The 14,520-nt window shown below is 37.7% G+C and overlaps 1 protein-coding gene across 2 annotated transcripts in view; it reads left to right on the top strand.

Moving 5' to 3' along the window:
- Positions 1–11,874, top strand: part of pgs1 (phosphatidylglycerophosphate synthase 1) — a 51,963-nt gene extending 40,089 nt beyond the window's left edge. For both annotated transcript variants that reach the window (XM_030121957.1, XM_030121958.1), the window contains exon 11: positions 11,429–11,874. The gene's annotated coding sequence lies outside the window, so the exon portion shown is untranslated. The remainder of the gene's footprint in view (positions 1–11,428) is intronic.
- The last annotated feature ends 2,646 nt before the right edge of the window (positions 11,875–14,520 follow it).

Raw genomic sequence — 14,520 nt, forward strand, 5'->3', positions numbered from 1 at the left:
CTTTTATTCCAGAACCATCTGAAACAACAATCACAAAAAGTACAAAAGCAAAATTATATATAAAAATATCTATAGATATAAACAACAACAAAGCAGTCCAGTAACATTTATAAACACATGTCAGTTCAGTCTACAACACATTTGGATCCAACCAGGGTGTAAAAGTAACTTTTTACTTCATCTGCCATTGGTTAGTGACCTCCAAAAATTTACCAGCCAAAAATATTTTTCACCGGCCAAATTTAAAAATCCTGCTTTATTTGACTTAAAATATTTACCGTACGTTTTTATTATGAAAATCCAACTTAAGCATCACTTAAAGAATACAGTTATGTACAGATAAAATTAGATTATTGCCATTTTATGAAGTTATATTTCATTTCAAGGTGACTGCCGCATCATTATGTAATAAAAATATTCAAAAGTGTAACCTTTGACACTAACTGAGTCAAATGTCTGTCACAGTTTTAACAGGAACGTTCTGTTTAACCCACAGGACAAAGGAAAATAATAAAAAAAACACCAACTGGACTGAGTCTGAATGAAATGAACTCCACAGACAGGGATGGAAATGATATGAAAATTTCATATCACGGTTACCCTAATCCTAACAAAACCGAACGAAAATTGAGCAAAATAAAGAAAAAAAATGAACAAAACCGAATGAAAATCGAGCAAAATAATTAAACAAAATGAACAAAACCGACGTGCAAATGTCATAACTAGTTATAGACGGAACAAATTGAGCAGAAATTCAAACAGGTTGTAGAAATCCACTGGATTTTTGTCCAAATGAATCTACAGATAGTTTAGCAGCAGCTGGAGGGTTCAAATTCAAACTGTCTGAGCTATTAGGGTCCAAATACACAAAGAAATGAACCACAGACTAAGAACAGTGAGTTTAGACAAATATGAACCTTTTAAGGAAATGAAGCTTTGATTCAGGAAAATGTAATTAGATATTTTTTTTAATGGATTCTAGTTGATGAATCTAATTGTTTCAGTTCTTCTACAGATACACTGGCTTCTCAACAAGCTTTTCTCACACATAAAAAACCCCTCCTCTTCACTGTCAGACCAAACAATGACAAGACAAACAGCAGAACATTTCACAAATGTAGACGGAGAACATTCAAAACCATATGTTTGTTCAAGTCCATGCAAGTAAAACAATGAAACAAAGGCACATTTTCCAAGTGCTTTAGCTTTGAATCATCCTCTAGAAATACACGAGCTAAAACTGGAGATAAAAGGTTAGTCACTGAACCCCCGGTGACCTTTGACCTTTGGGTTTCTACTGGACTGACGGGACCATGTTTTGAAATCACATCAGAAATAAGACCCAAGTTGTCTTTAGATGGAGCTCATCCCATTTTAGTTTTAGTTTTTCACTCAGTAGCCCCTGAAATAGACATTTTACAGTGGACTGCCCCCTGAAATAGACTTTTTACAGCGGAGTACCCCCTGAAATAGACTTTTTACAGTGGACTGCCCCCTGAAATAGACTTTTTTTTTTTTACAGTAGAGTACCCCCTGAAATAGACTTTTTACAGTGGACTGCCCCCTGAAATAGACTTTTTTTTTACAGCAGAGTACCCCCTGAAATAGACTTCTTACAGTGGACTTCCCCCTGAAATAGACTTTTTACAGCGGAATACCCCCTGAAATAGACTTTTTACAGTGGACTACCCCCTGAAATAGACTTTTTTTTTTTTAGCTGTGCCAGATGTAGAAGGATGATACTCAGTTTTAACCCAGTGAACTCGTGTCCATAACATGTCCAGTGAAGTTGAACTGAACTTAATGTAAAACTAAGAATGACGTGTTTTTCTGAACTGGTTTGTTGTGACTAAACCAGTCTGCATCCTGTGGAACAGTGTGTTGCTGTTAAACACGCTGTTAAGACCCAAGCTGTCTTTAGATGGAACTCATCCCGTTTTAGTTTTTCACTCAGACTTTGTGAGCGTCTTTCTGCAGAGTAGACAAAATACCAACCACACACACACACACACACACACACACAACACACAAAATGTAAAACAAGCAGCGGTTTGTCAGAAAAAATGTCAGCAGTCATTGTGGTGAGTCGCCAATCATAAGTTATGTCCCTGGTGTTCCGAGCAGACCCCGATCCAGCCGAGAGGGGGTGGGGGGGGGGGCATGTTAGGCTGATTCACCTCTGTTCAGGGGTGAGTCAGCGTGGAGTTATGGGGATGATACGACAGTGTGGTTGGCGTTAATGTGAGTCCTGTCAGGACTTGGTGAGGCTGAAGTGGGAGGGGTCATCAGCGCTCAAAGCCCCCCCAGATGGAGGTTTAAGGTGAACGAACCCCCTCAGATGGAGGTTTAAGGTGAGCAAACCCCCCCCGGGTGGAGGGTTAAGGTGTACGAACCCCCTCAGATGGAGGTATAAGGTGAACAAACCCCCCCAGGATGGAGGTTTAAGGTGAACGAACCCCCTCAGATGGAGGTTTAAGGTGAGCAAACCCCCCCCAGGTGGAGGGTTAAGGTGAACGAACCCGCCCAGATGGAGGTTTAAGATGAACGAACTCCCCCCCAGGTGGAGGGTTAAGGCGAACGAACCCCCTCAGATGGAGGTTTAAGGTGAGCAAACCCCCCCCAGGTGGAGGGTTAAGGTGAACAAACCCCTCCAGATGGAGGTTTAAGGTGAACGAACTCCCCCCCAGGTGGAGGGTTAAGGCGAACGAACCCCCTCAGATGGAGGTTTAAGGTGAGCAAACCCCCCCAGGTGGAGGTTTAAGGTGAGCAAACCCCCCCCAGATGGAGGTTTAAGGTGAGCAAAGCCCCTCAGGTGGAGGTTTAAGGTGAATGAACCCCCCCCCCCCCCCCCCCATAGAGGTTTAAGGTGAACGAACCCCCTCAGATGGAGGTTTAAGGTGAGCAAACCCCCCCCAGGTGGAGGGTTAAGGTGAACAAAGCCCCTCAGGTGGAGGTTTAAGGTGAACGAACCCCCCCCCCCAGGATGGAGGTTTAAGGTGAACGAACCCCCTCAGATGGAGGTTTAAGGTGAGCAAACCCCCCCCCCCCAGATGGAGGTTTAAGGTAAACAACCCCCCCCCCCCCCGTCAGGACTTGGTGAGGCTGAAGTGGGAGGGGTCATCAGCGCTCAAAGCCCCCCCAGATGGAGGTTTAAGGTGAACGAACCCCCTCAGATGGAGGTTTAAGGTGAGCAAACCCCCCCCAGGTGGAGGGTTAAGGTGTACGAACCCCCTCAGATGGAGGTATAAGGTGAACAAACCCCCCCAGGATGGAGGTTTAAGGTGAACGAACCCCCTCAGATGGAGGTTTAAGGTGAGCAAACCCCCCCCAGGTGGAGGGTTAAGGTGAACAAACCCCCCCAGATGGAGGTTTAAGATGAACGAACTCCCCCCCAGGTGGAGGGTTAAGGCGAACGAACCCCCTCAGATGGAGGTTTAAGGTGAGCAAACCCCCCCAGGTGGAGGTTTAAGGTGAGCAAACCCCCCCCAGATGGAGGTTTAAGGTGAGCAAAGCCCCTCAGGTGGAGGTTTAAGGTGAATGAACCCCCCCCCCCCCCCCCCCATAGAGGTTTAAGGTGAACGAACCCCCTCAGATGGAGGTTTAAGGTGAGCAAACCCCCCCCAGGTGGAGGGTTAAGGTGAACAAAGCCCCTCAGGTGGAGGTTTAAGGTGAACGAACCCCCCCCCCCAGGATGGAGTTTTAAGGTGAACGAACCCCCTCAGATGGAGGTTTAAGGTGAGCAAACCCCCCCCAGGTGGAGGTTTAAGGTGAGCAAACCCCCCCCCCCAGATGGAGGTTTAAGGTAAACAACCCCCCCCCCCCCCCCCGATAGAGGTTTAAGGTAAACAAACCCCCTCAGGTGGAGGTTTAAGGTGAACACATGGAGGGTTCTGGGAGCGCTGAGGAAAACTGGTTTCACACATGAGATGACGGTCATACCTCAGAGGGTTTAAAAAAAAACACAGCCTGGAGCCAAAAGCCTTTTTTTGTTTGTTTGTTTGCTTTGTTTGTTTCCCAGAACAGGAAGTGTCACGGGCAGGATAGTGACGGTAAATGGGTGGTGTCTTATCACTACCTGAGACAAAAGAGAAAGACAAGGCTGAGTGATGTTCTGCCAGAAGGAAACACCCGTAAATAGATCTGCTCTCTTTCAGCTGGTGTGTATTATCCACTCATATTTGTGCACAATGTTCATGGAAACTCAAACAATCAGACAATGGTGTGAGCTGGGCCACAGTTTAGCCTGTTACTGGAGTTCCTGTCAGACGGAGGGGTGGGTCAGAGGGGCCCACGGGTGACCCCCCCCCCCCCCCCCCATGTGAAGAACCTGCTGAAGACCAAGCAGTTCAAGGACCAACAGAATCCAGCTGTGGAGTCCAAACAATAACACATACATGTGTAATTTAACCTTTAAACACACAACGTCCACAGGATTTTTCTGTCTTTCCCAAGTGATTTATCAGCATTTATTATAAAATTATCCGCTGCATTTTCTGTTTTTCGGTGAAAATCAGGTATTTTCCTATATTTAATTAAATGATCATGTGGATGTTCATTAAAGCTCAGAGTAAATTATATCAAAACAGAGAAAACTGAAGGAAAAGTGACTTTTTCAGTAAAATATATCAATAACTGAACATAAAAAAAGTGTCCATCCACTGTCATTGATCCAACTCCAAGGGTTGAACTGGTGAATCAGTGTTGTAGACACTCCAACTTTTTACAGTGGAGTACCCCCTGAAGTAGACTTTTTACAGCAGACTACCTCCTGAAATAGACTTTTTACAGTGGAGTACCCCGGAAATAGACTTTTTACAGTGGGGTACCCCTGAAATAGACTTTTTATGGCGGAGTTACAGTGGAGTACCCCTGAAATAGACTTTTTACAGCAGACTACCTCCTGAAATAGACTTTTTACAGTGGAGTACCCCTGAAATAGACTTTTTAAAGCGGAGTACCCCCTGAAATAGCCTTTTTTTTTTTTTTTTTTTAGCTGTGTCAGATGTTGAAGGATGATACTCAGTTTTAACCCAGTGAACTCATGTCCATAAAATGTCCTGTGAAGTTGAACTGAACTTAATGTAAAACTAAGTATGACATGTGTTTTTGTGAACTGGTTTGTTGTAACTAAACCAGTCTGCATCTCGTGGACAGTGTGGACCAGTGTGTTACTGTTAAACATGTATTTTTCATGATCGACAGAGTCACCAGACCAGATGTAGTTTACACAGAGACGCCCCAAACAGCTGATCAGTCACCAGTTAAATGTTTATTATATCAGATTATCTTTGACAATCATTTTCCCATTTCCCCCCAAAAAGGAAAAGTAAAGTTGACTTTTATTGTAATTAAATAAAGCCCTCCTCTGCATTTTTAACCCCTCCTAGTCCATGCACACGGACCAGGATCATTCACAGGAGAACTAACTTAGCATACATGTTTTTGAACGCAGGGACCCCCACAGAAAAACTCAGCTCCCACTGGGAATGGAACCACCACACCACTGTCACCATTCCTCTATTTAGGGAAAAAAAACTCAAGTAAAGGAAATCAGTTTTGCAAAATTCTGTTTTTTCAAATTTTACTGTTTCCATGAGCGTGTTCTAATGTGAAATGTCAATATGACAATAAGAACAGTAACTTATAAAGACCCTTTAACCTGAACCATCTACTGATCTAAACGGTTTAACTCCTGTTGATCCACTAATCCTATCAATCCATGTCAATAATTGGTGTGAAATACAATTTTTCATCTTTTCATGGTCATTTGGACTTTCAGAGGCTCTGTAGTTACCGTGGAAACACCGTCATCTTCTACAACATTGATTCTCTAGTAAAACCCATGGAGTTGGATCAACGACAGGAGATGGACACACTGGGTTTATATATAAAGTGAACAAAAGCAAATAAAATGGCTTTAATATAATAAATGGTGATAAATCTCTTAGGAAAGACAAAAATATTTTTTTGGAAGTTGTGACAATAGCTGTGGGTGTTTAAGGGTTAAAACATTTACACCTACAGACATATATTTAAAGTCCAGTCACTCCACTGGGTTTATACATGAACACTCATCAGAGGAAGTCAGTTTTTTAACAGAGCATCTGTTACTTTTAAAGATTAATTCTGGGGTTTATTGTGTTATAGGCCATAAAACAGGGTTGTTACAGGTGCTTGAAAACCTTAAAAGTACTTGAATTTCAGTGTAAGTGCTCAAAAGGGCTTGGAATTACAAATCTGGGATGTGATTTATTTATTCTTTTTTTTTTTTTTTTTTTTTTAATCTTAATTCTTCCAGGTTAGATGTCCAGCCAAAGCTACTTATAGAGGTGATATATTTAGAAAAACAAAAGTTTATGTCAAACAAAGTAAATTCCAGGTGTTCTCAGGTTGACTCCAGGTACAGTTTTATTGAGTGTGTCTGAAGAACGCCAAGTGTTTTCCCTTTTTTTGAATAAAGCTTTGTATTCACCTTTAATTTTGATACTTTTTGCTCTTATGAAACATAATTTTATATGTTTATAGCATAATACAATGTACATCAGAGTGATAATACAATAATAATCCTGAGTTTATGTATTCCTATAGATACGGATTTTAATTATTCATTTCTTTTTTTTGTGATTCACTTTTTATTATTTCTTTCTTTTCACCCATTAAACATTTTACAGTGATACAACAGGATATAGTTATATGAAAATATGTCAATAAAAATACAAGAATCAAATGCAAAAAAAAAAGAAAAAAAAACAGCAACCAAAAAAACCCACAGGAAAACCCCAAACAAACCAAAAGAATTACAAAAACCATAGAGTAGATGGATTTTTTTAAGGCGCTGTGATGGAAAAATTTAAAATGATCCTTAAAGTGCTTGAATTTGACCTTGAATAATGTGTAGGAACCCTGATAAAATGAATGAAAAGAATATATACCTTTCATTCCTCTGAGGTCCTGTATTCCAACTGAGGACATAAAAAAAGTTAAAATACCAGATCCTGGTTAAACAATGAGTGGTGGTTCCATCTGAGCAGACGGTGCATGGACGTGGGTCCACTGTGTCCAACACATGGACTCAGATGAGTTTGTCCAGTGTGTATTTAAATCAGCTGACTGTAGGTGTTGGACCGGAGCATGACTGAATGTCTTAGTAGGTTCATGACAATAACAGAGTTCAACTACATCATATTTAAAAGACTGGAAATGCTGTTTAAAGAACAAAAATAGAACGACAATGGCATCAAAGAAGAAATGAGAGCAAAGTGACGTAAAAGTCATAATAGAATGGAAATGATGTCAAAGATGGAGCAAGATAAAAGACACCGGTGTAAACGAAACCCCACAACAAAACAAAAATGTGAAAGACGCGATGAAAAGACACAAAATCAACAATGTAGAAGATACAACAGACGTAAGGACAGAACAGATGCATTACCAGGAAAACAATTTAAAGACACGGTGAGACACTGAGGACCAAACCAAAACAATATGAACTCTGTCATGAATGGTGTGGACACACAGTTGGACTGACCGTCCAAAGGGTCTAAAGGTAATACTGTCCAAACCACATGGGGGGTGGGGGTGGGGCAGTCTGTATAGAGGGTATGCACGTGACGTCACCGCTAGCGGAAGTCACCGTGGTTATGCCCACCGAGTGGCAGAAAGAGGGAGACGAGTAGCGGCTTTGGCTTGAATACTGCGAAAACTTTACAACAATCTAAAAAATGGGGCAGAGCTGTTGTGCCATTGATCGCACAGATAGGTTTAAAAACCACTCGGAGCTATTGTTTTACCGGCGACCTAAAGCCAAAGACAGAAGAAGCAGATGGATCGCTGCAATTCGTAGAAATAACTGGAATCCAGGCAATGAAACCTGGATTTGTGGTTGGCATTTCGTGTCAGGTAACGTTGATTTATGCTGTATTCTTGTGTAAAATCATACCTTAAATTACATATCGTTTTGGCTAACGTTACTTCTTAGTAAAGCTCGTTGAAATCAGGTTCATATAAATGTCAGGATACGTGATTTCTGTCCACATATCAGTGTTCGTAGACCACTTGTTTGGTAGTTGTATGGATCCATGTCCAGTCCAGTTGTCTTTAATTTCATGTTATATTCCACATTTTTCTGAGTCTCGCTGTAGTCACTGCTATCCTCCGCCATGTTGAGCCGGTTTGTTTTTGCCACTCAGTCTGACTTAGAGGGGTGTGGGGAAGTGCCGTATGTGCATTCCCTTTTCCAGTAGCCCTAATCCTCTTCCATAGCATCATGATGTTTCCAATTTTGGCAATTATTTAATTTTTAAAAAGCCCAAACTTATACTTTCCTGGGTCTCAGGAGGTTAATTATCTTCTTAATAAAACCATATTAAAAAAAAAAAAAAAAAGAAAATTCTAAATGCATTTCAACTTGAGACAAATTTTGAGAAATAAAATCAATCTAAAAAAAAAATCTAGATCCTTTTTTTTTTTCAGAATTCATGTGAGAGAAAAGACAAAACCATAACCAGATTTTTATAAATGTCTTAAATTTAGAGGTAGAATAATAAAATAATATGATAAAATGTTCAGTATCAACATCTAAATGAGGAAAAACAGTGAAAGTTTCATCGGTATTTTAGCTCAGAATGAGACAAAGCTGTTGGATTGTATTAAATAATAAATCAGCGGTTGTATTTCTGCGGTTTGTCGTCGGTTTGTGGTTTATGTTGACTTTTCCAGTGACGTGTTCTTCAGTGGTTTGTTGTGACTCTCTCCTTTTATCTCTCTTATCTGTGCTCTGGGTTGTCGCTGCTCTGTCGGTTCAAAGGATGTCAAGTCCTTGTTGGGGGCGGGGCCTGTCTGTTAGTTGAGTGACAGCGGCTGGAGTGTGGAAGTAAATCTGTCTCATCAGAGTTTGAATTATAAAAGCCGTTGAATTTCTAGCACTGAATTTTTCTGAACTGAAATTAAATGTCTGAATTTTTTTTTTTTTTTGCACTGAAATTAAGTATCTAAAAATTTTTTTTTGCACTAAAATTAAGTATCTGAATTTTTTTTGCACTGAAATTAAATATCTGAATTTTTTTTGCACTGAAATCAAGTGTTTGAATTTTTTTTGACTGAAATTAAATATCTGATTTTTTTTTGCACCGAAATTAAGTATCTGAATTTTTTTTTGCACTGAAATTAAGTATTTGAATTTTTTTTCACTGAAATTAAATATCTGATTTTTTTTGCACTGAAATTAAGTATCTGAATTTTTTTTTGCACTGAAATTAAGTATCTGAATTTTTTTTAACTGAAATTAAATATCTGACTTTTTTTTTGCACTGAAATTAAGTATCTGAATTTTTTTTTGGACTGAAATTAAATATCTAAGTTTTTTTTCCACTGAAATTAAGTATCTGATTTTTTTAAACTGAAATTAAATATCTGAATTTTTTTTGCACTTAAGTATCTGAATATTTTTTTTACTGAAATTAAATATCTGATTTTTTTTTTTTTGCACTGAAATTAAATATCTGAATTTTTTAAGCAATGATTCTATCTCAAGTCAAACCGACAGCCAGTTAGGTTGGTCATGTGATGCCGAAAAAATTCAGATACTTGATTTCAGTGCAAAAAAGAAAGAAATTGAGTGGCTTTTATAATTCAGAATCTGATGAGACAGATTTGCTTCTATACTGGAGCAGCTCCAAACTGTTCTCAGCTGAATGTGTTTGCCCTCTAGTGGTGACAGGAGTGAACTGCACCAAGTCCACAGTGTACTGGAGCTGCAGCTATTGATGATTATTGGAATCGATTAATCTATCAATTATTTCCTTCAATGCAATTTAAGTAAACGATTATTTGAATACTGTTTTTTTTTTCACTTCTTTAGTATTCGAATAAATTGTAAAAATGTGAAGAAGACGTGTCTGAAAGCAAGCAAGACAAAGTAAGTTTATTTGTAAAGAACTATTCATACACAGGGGAACTCAAAGTGCTTTACAAAGGCATAAAAAAATCACAGAAGAAAAGAAAAAAGCAAGACATTGAAATTACATTAAAATAAAAAAAGGGGGGAAAAGACATTAAAATCATCAGAGATAAAATGTGCTTTTAAAATCCATTCACAGAATAATTATATTAAAATCATACATTAAAATTAAAATGGAGTTAAAATGGAGAAAGACGTTACAATAAAAAAAAATTAAAAAAAAAAGCATTTTAAAGACATGCTTGAAAACAGTTTCCTCATGAAAACAGGAAGGTTTTGAAGCTGGATTTAAAACTGTTCCCTTCTCGGGCTGATCTCAGGTCAGTTGGTAGTTTGTGCAGAACCAGGTTTCACGGTTGGGGGGGGCGCAAATGCTTAGGGGAGTTTCTGTTAAAAAATCTGTTGTTTTTCTTTGTTTGTTTTTTTTTTTTACATTAACCCATAAAAAACCCCCAGTGTGACTTCTGTATCAGTTCCCAAAGGAAGTTCTCTTTCTATTAAACCTTTCCTACGTGATTTATCACCATTTATTATTATTTTATCCTCTGAATTTTGCATTTTTTCCAGTGAAAATCATCTATTTGCTTATGTTTAATTCACTGATCATGTAGATGTTCCTAAAAGCTCTGTAAATTCAAAGGTTATTAGATCAAAACAGAAAAAAACTGAATGAACAGTGTCTTTTTCAGTCCCATCTGTCTTTAACTGATCATAAACCCAGTGTGTCCATCCACTGTCATTGATCCAACTCCATGGGTTTGACTGGAGAATCAATGTTGGAGAAGATGACGGTGTTTCCACGGTAACTACGGACACACTTATTATTTTGTTCATTTTTATTCATTTTACATGTTATTTTATTTGTTTTTATTGCATATTTTAGTTTTTGTGGTTTGTTTCTTCATGTTGCTTATTTTGTTGATTTACGTTTCATCTTATTGGCTAATTGGCTGTTTTTTGTTTTTTTTCCGTTTTGTTGCTTAATTTATTTATTTTTTTATTTCATTTTAGTTAACTTTTTGATTATTTTTTGCACATTATTTTATTATTTTGTCATTTTTCATATTCATTTTTGTTCCTTTTACTTATTATTGATCATAACCCCAGTGTGTCCATCCACTGTCATTGATCCAACTCCATGGGTTTGATGGGAATCAATGTTAGAGAAGATGACAGTGTTTCCACGGTAACTACAGACCCTCTGAACGTCCAAATGGGTCGGATCATATCATATATATATATTTTGTATTAAATATAGTGTAATATAATATAAAAATGTGTTTTCTCTGTAAAATAGTTTCTGTTTTATCTCAGTAAACATTTCATTTTCAAATAGACCCAAAGTTCTTCCAAACCTGCTTCAGAACATTTGTCTCCATCTGGTTGAATGTTTAACCCTCTGTCCTGTTTCAGAAAAACCCCCACATGTCAAAGTCACCGTCCTTTCCTTTGTGTTTTCATGTCCATCAGGATGAAGGCTCCTCCTCCTCCTCCTCTGTGGGACCTGTCGTTGAAGGTTCAGATGGTTGCTGGTTCTGGTCCTGCCTTGCAGATGGACCCCTCAGTCCAGTCCAGGACGTGTGTGTGTGCTGGTTTCAGGAGGTCATTCTGGTTTTGTTGAGGTGTTTTGTTTGATTCTTCTTGACCTGCCGTCGTTCTGGTGCAGTTCAACCTCCGAACATTTCAAGCTGACATTTGTCTGCCGTTAAAACGTGTGTAGATGAGACCCAGACCTAATGATGTGGGACTGGTTTAATGAAAGGTGGAGTTTCTGAGCCCAGAAGGAGCCTCCAGGATCCTCTGGTGGTGTGTTTACAGCTCTGAAGGGACCTCAAGCAGTGATGGAAGCTAACTGTACAGTCTGCATGTCCTGTTATCTTTGTAAATTAAAGTTCCATGTGAGGTTTGAAATGTGGCTTTGTTGTGTTTGGTCCAAGGTTCAAATAGTTCTGCATTTTTCATTATAGTTTTATTTAGTTTTGACTTTTTTCTCTAATTCAGTTAGTTTTAATTCATTTTTAGAGCAGGTTTGATAGTTTTTATTAGTTTGCATTATTTTCTAAATGCTTAGTTTTAGTATTAATTTTAGTTTTATCGTATCTTTTCTCTTCTTCTCCGTCATATTCAAATAAATCCCAGACAGGACTCTGCTGCTTTCTCCCAACTTTAGTCTCCATGTTTCCAGGTAGAGTGGGGACCAGAAGACGACTGGAAGCCACAAGTGACGGACCGTGAAGTGCTGTATGGTGCCAGCAGCTAAAATTGCTAGAGCAAAATAAATCGATTTCGTATCAGACGAAAACGAAGGGAATTTTATCCATAATTTTATCTGTTTTAGTTAGTTTTGTAAACACACAATACAGTTTCAGTTAGTTACCGTTTTTTTCTTTTAATTGTAGTTTATTTATTTCAGTTAATGAAAATGTTTTTTCAATTCCAGTTTTCGTCATTTCATTTTCGTTAACAATAATAACCTTGGTTTGGTCACATGGCCGTTCTATTCTTATTGTCGTCATCTTTGAAAGTCTGGTTCTAAATCAGGTGGAAAGAAAAACATCGAGTTCAAAAGCTAACTACAGTTCAGTTAACCCACAGGTGTCAAACATGTGGACCGGGGGCCCAAATCCGGGCCCGCCAAAGGATCCAATCTGGCCCCTAGGATGGATTTGTGAAATGCAAAAATTACACTGAAGATATTAACAATTGAGGGTGTCAAAATAATTTGAATTCAGATTCCACATACAGACCAATTAGATCTCAAATGGGTCAGAACAAGTAAAATACTATCATATTAAACCTATAAATAATGAAAACAGCAAATGTTATCTTTGTTTTAGTGTAAAAAAGTAAAACTACATGAAACTGTTTGTATTAAAAACTGTTATTTTATAAAAAATGTGAATTACCTGAAATTTCTTAAATTCGTAAATGCAATTTTACCAATTCTCTGCCTGTTATTAAATGTTTCATGTATTTGTAATTGTTATGTAAATTGTAATGCACGTGTAAATGATAAACTGATAATCTGAGGCAGAATATTGTTAAAACTGCACTTGTTTTTCTTAAGACGTTTCCAGTTGTTCATGTTATTCATATTTTTGTAAATGTAAACGTTATCTTAATTTTGTTTTTTTTTTTCAGTTATTTTACTGGTTCGGTCCACCTGAGATCAGATTGGGCTGAATGTGGAACTGAACTAACATGACTTTGACACCCTTGAGTTAACCCACAGTGACCCAGTACTACCACTGTGGCGGTTTCCAAGTACGGTTTTGTCTCAAGTTAACCTTTAAGTAATTTATCACTCTTCTGCATTCTGAATGTCTCTATAGTCAACCTTTCTTAAGTCATTTCTCACCTTTTATTCTAATATTATGCTCTGTATTTTCCATACACACACAAACACACACACATATATTATATAATATATATATATATATATATATATATATATATATATATATATATAAAATTCACTGATCATGTAGTTCAGGGGTGTCCAGTCCTGGTCCTTGGGTTCCGGTATCCTGCATGTTTTAGATGTTTCCCTCTTCCCTCACATGGTAAGTAGGCCTGTAAGAAAATATCGGTTCTGCAATATATCGCGATATTTCATTTCACAATACTGTATTGATATTAAAAAGTACTGCATCGGTATTTTTAGATATTTATTCAAATGCAGATATTGTGGAGGTTCATTTTTGTTTTCTTTTTTGTTTATATTTTATTTATTATTATTTAACACTTTTATTCAATAATGTTCATTCCTTTGTTGGGACTGAACTAAAATACTGTTCTGATGTTAGTTCTGAACTAATAGAATATGAATATTTGGACAGGATCTTAAACTGTAATGTCTGTAAAACAAAATTTCACTTTGAACACAGGAACATTTTGTGATATAACATTAGATCCTGTTGGGATTAAATAAAAATGTGTTTAGTATTTGTGCAGATTTCTGCTGTAATTCAATTCTTCAAAGAAATAATCATTTAAAAAAAAGAAACAAAAAATTGCCATGTTAACAGTATCATGATATATCGTGATCCTAGTTTTGTGATTTGTATCGTATCACCAGATTCTTGCTGATACACAGCCCTCATGATCAGCCTATCGTCCAGCTCTGCTGAAGCCTGATAACGACACAAATAAATAAGTAAAATTATGTATTACAGCCACTTAAACCATTTCAGATCCTGCTCCGACTCATCCAATGACATTATTTTTACGTAATCCCAACAAGGGAACGGACATCTGCGTCTTTCAGACAATAAAAAGTGTTTTTAGGATGATTGAAAATAACCATTATTTAACAAAACAGTTTTATCAATTTAAAAAAGAAACTATGCATAACCTGCAACATCCTAATATTACTTTTGTATTTTTCAAACACAGCAAAATACCCATGTGAATATAGAAATAAAAGCTTGATACACAAAAAACAAAAATGAACCCCCACCAAGTTTGAATAAATACCTAAAAATATCAATATAGTATCATGAAATAACATATTGCGGAACTGATATTTTCTCACACCCTTAGTCTTTAAGGGTTACATATGT

This window comes from Sphaeramia orbicularis, chromosome 19 (genome assembly GCF_902148855.1).
Source record: "Sphaeramia orbicularis chromosome 19, fSphaOr1.1, whole genome shotgun sequence".
NCBI classification, from domain to species: Eukaryota; Metazoa; Chordata; class Actinopteri; order Kurtiformes; family Apogonidae; genus Sphaeramia; species Sphaeramia orbicularis.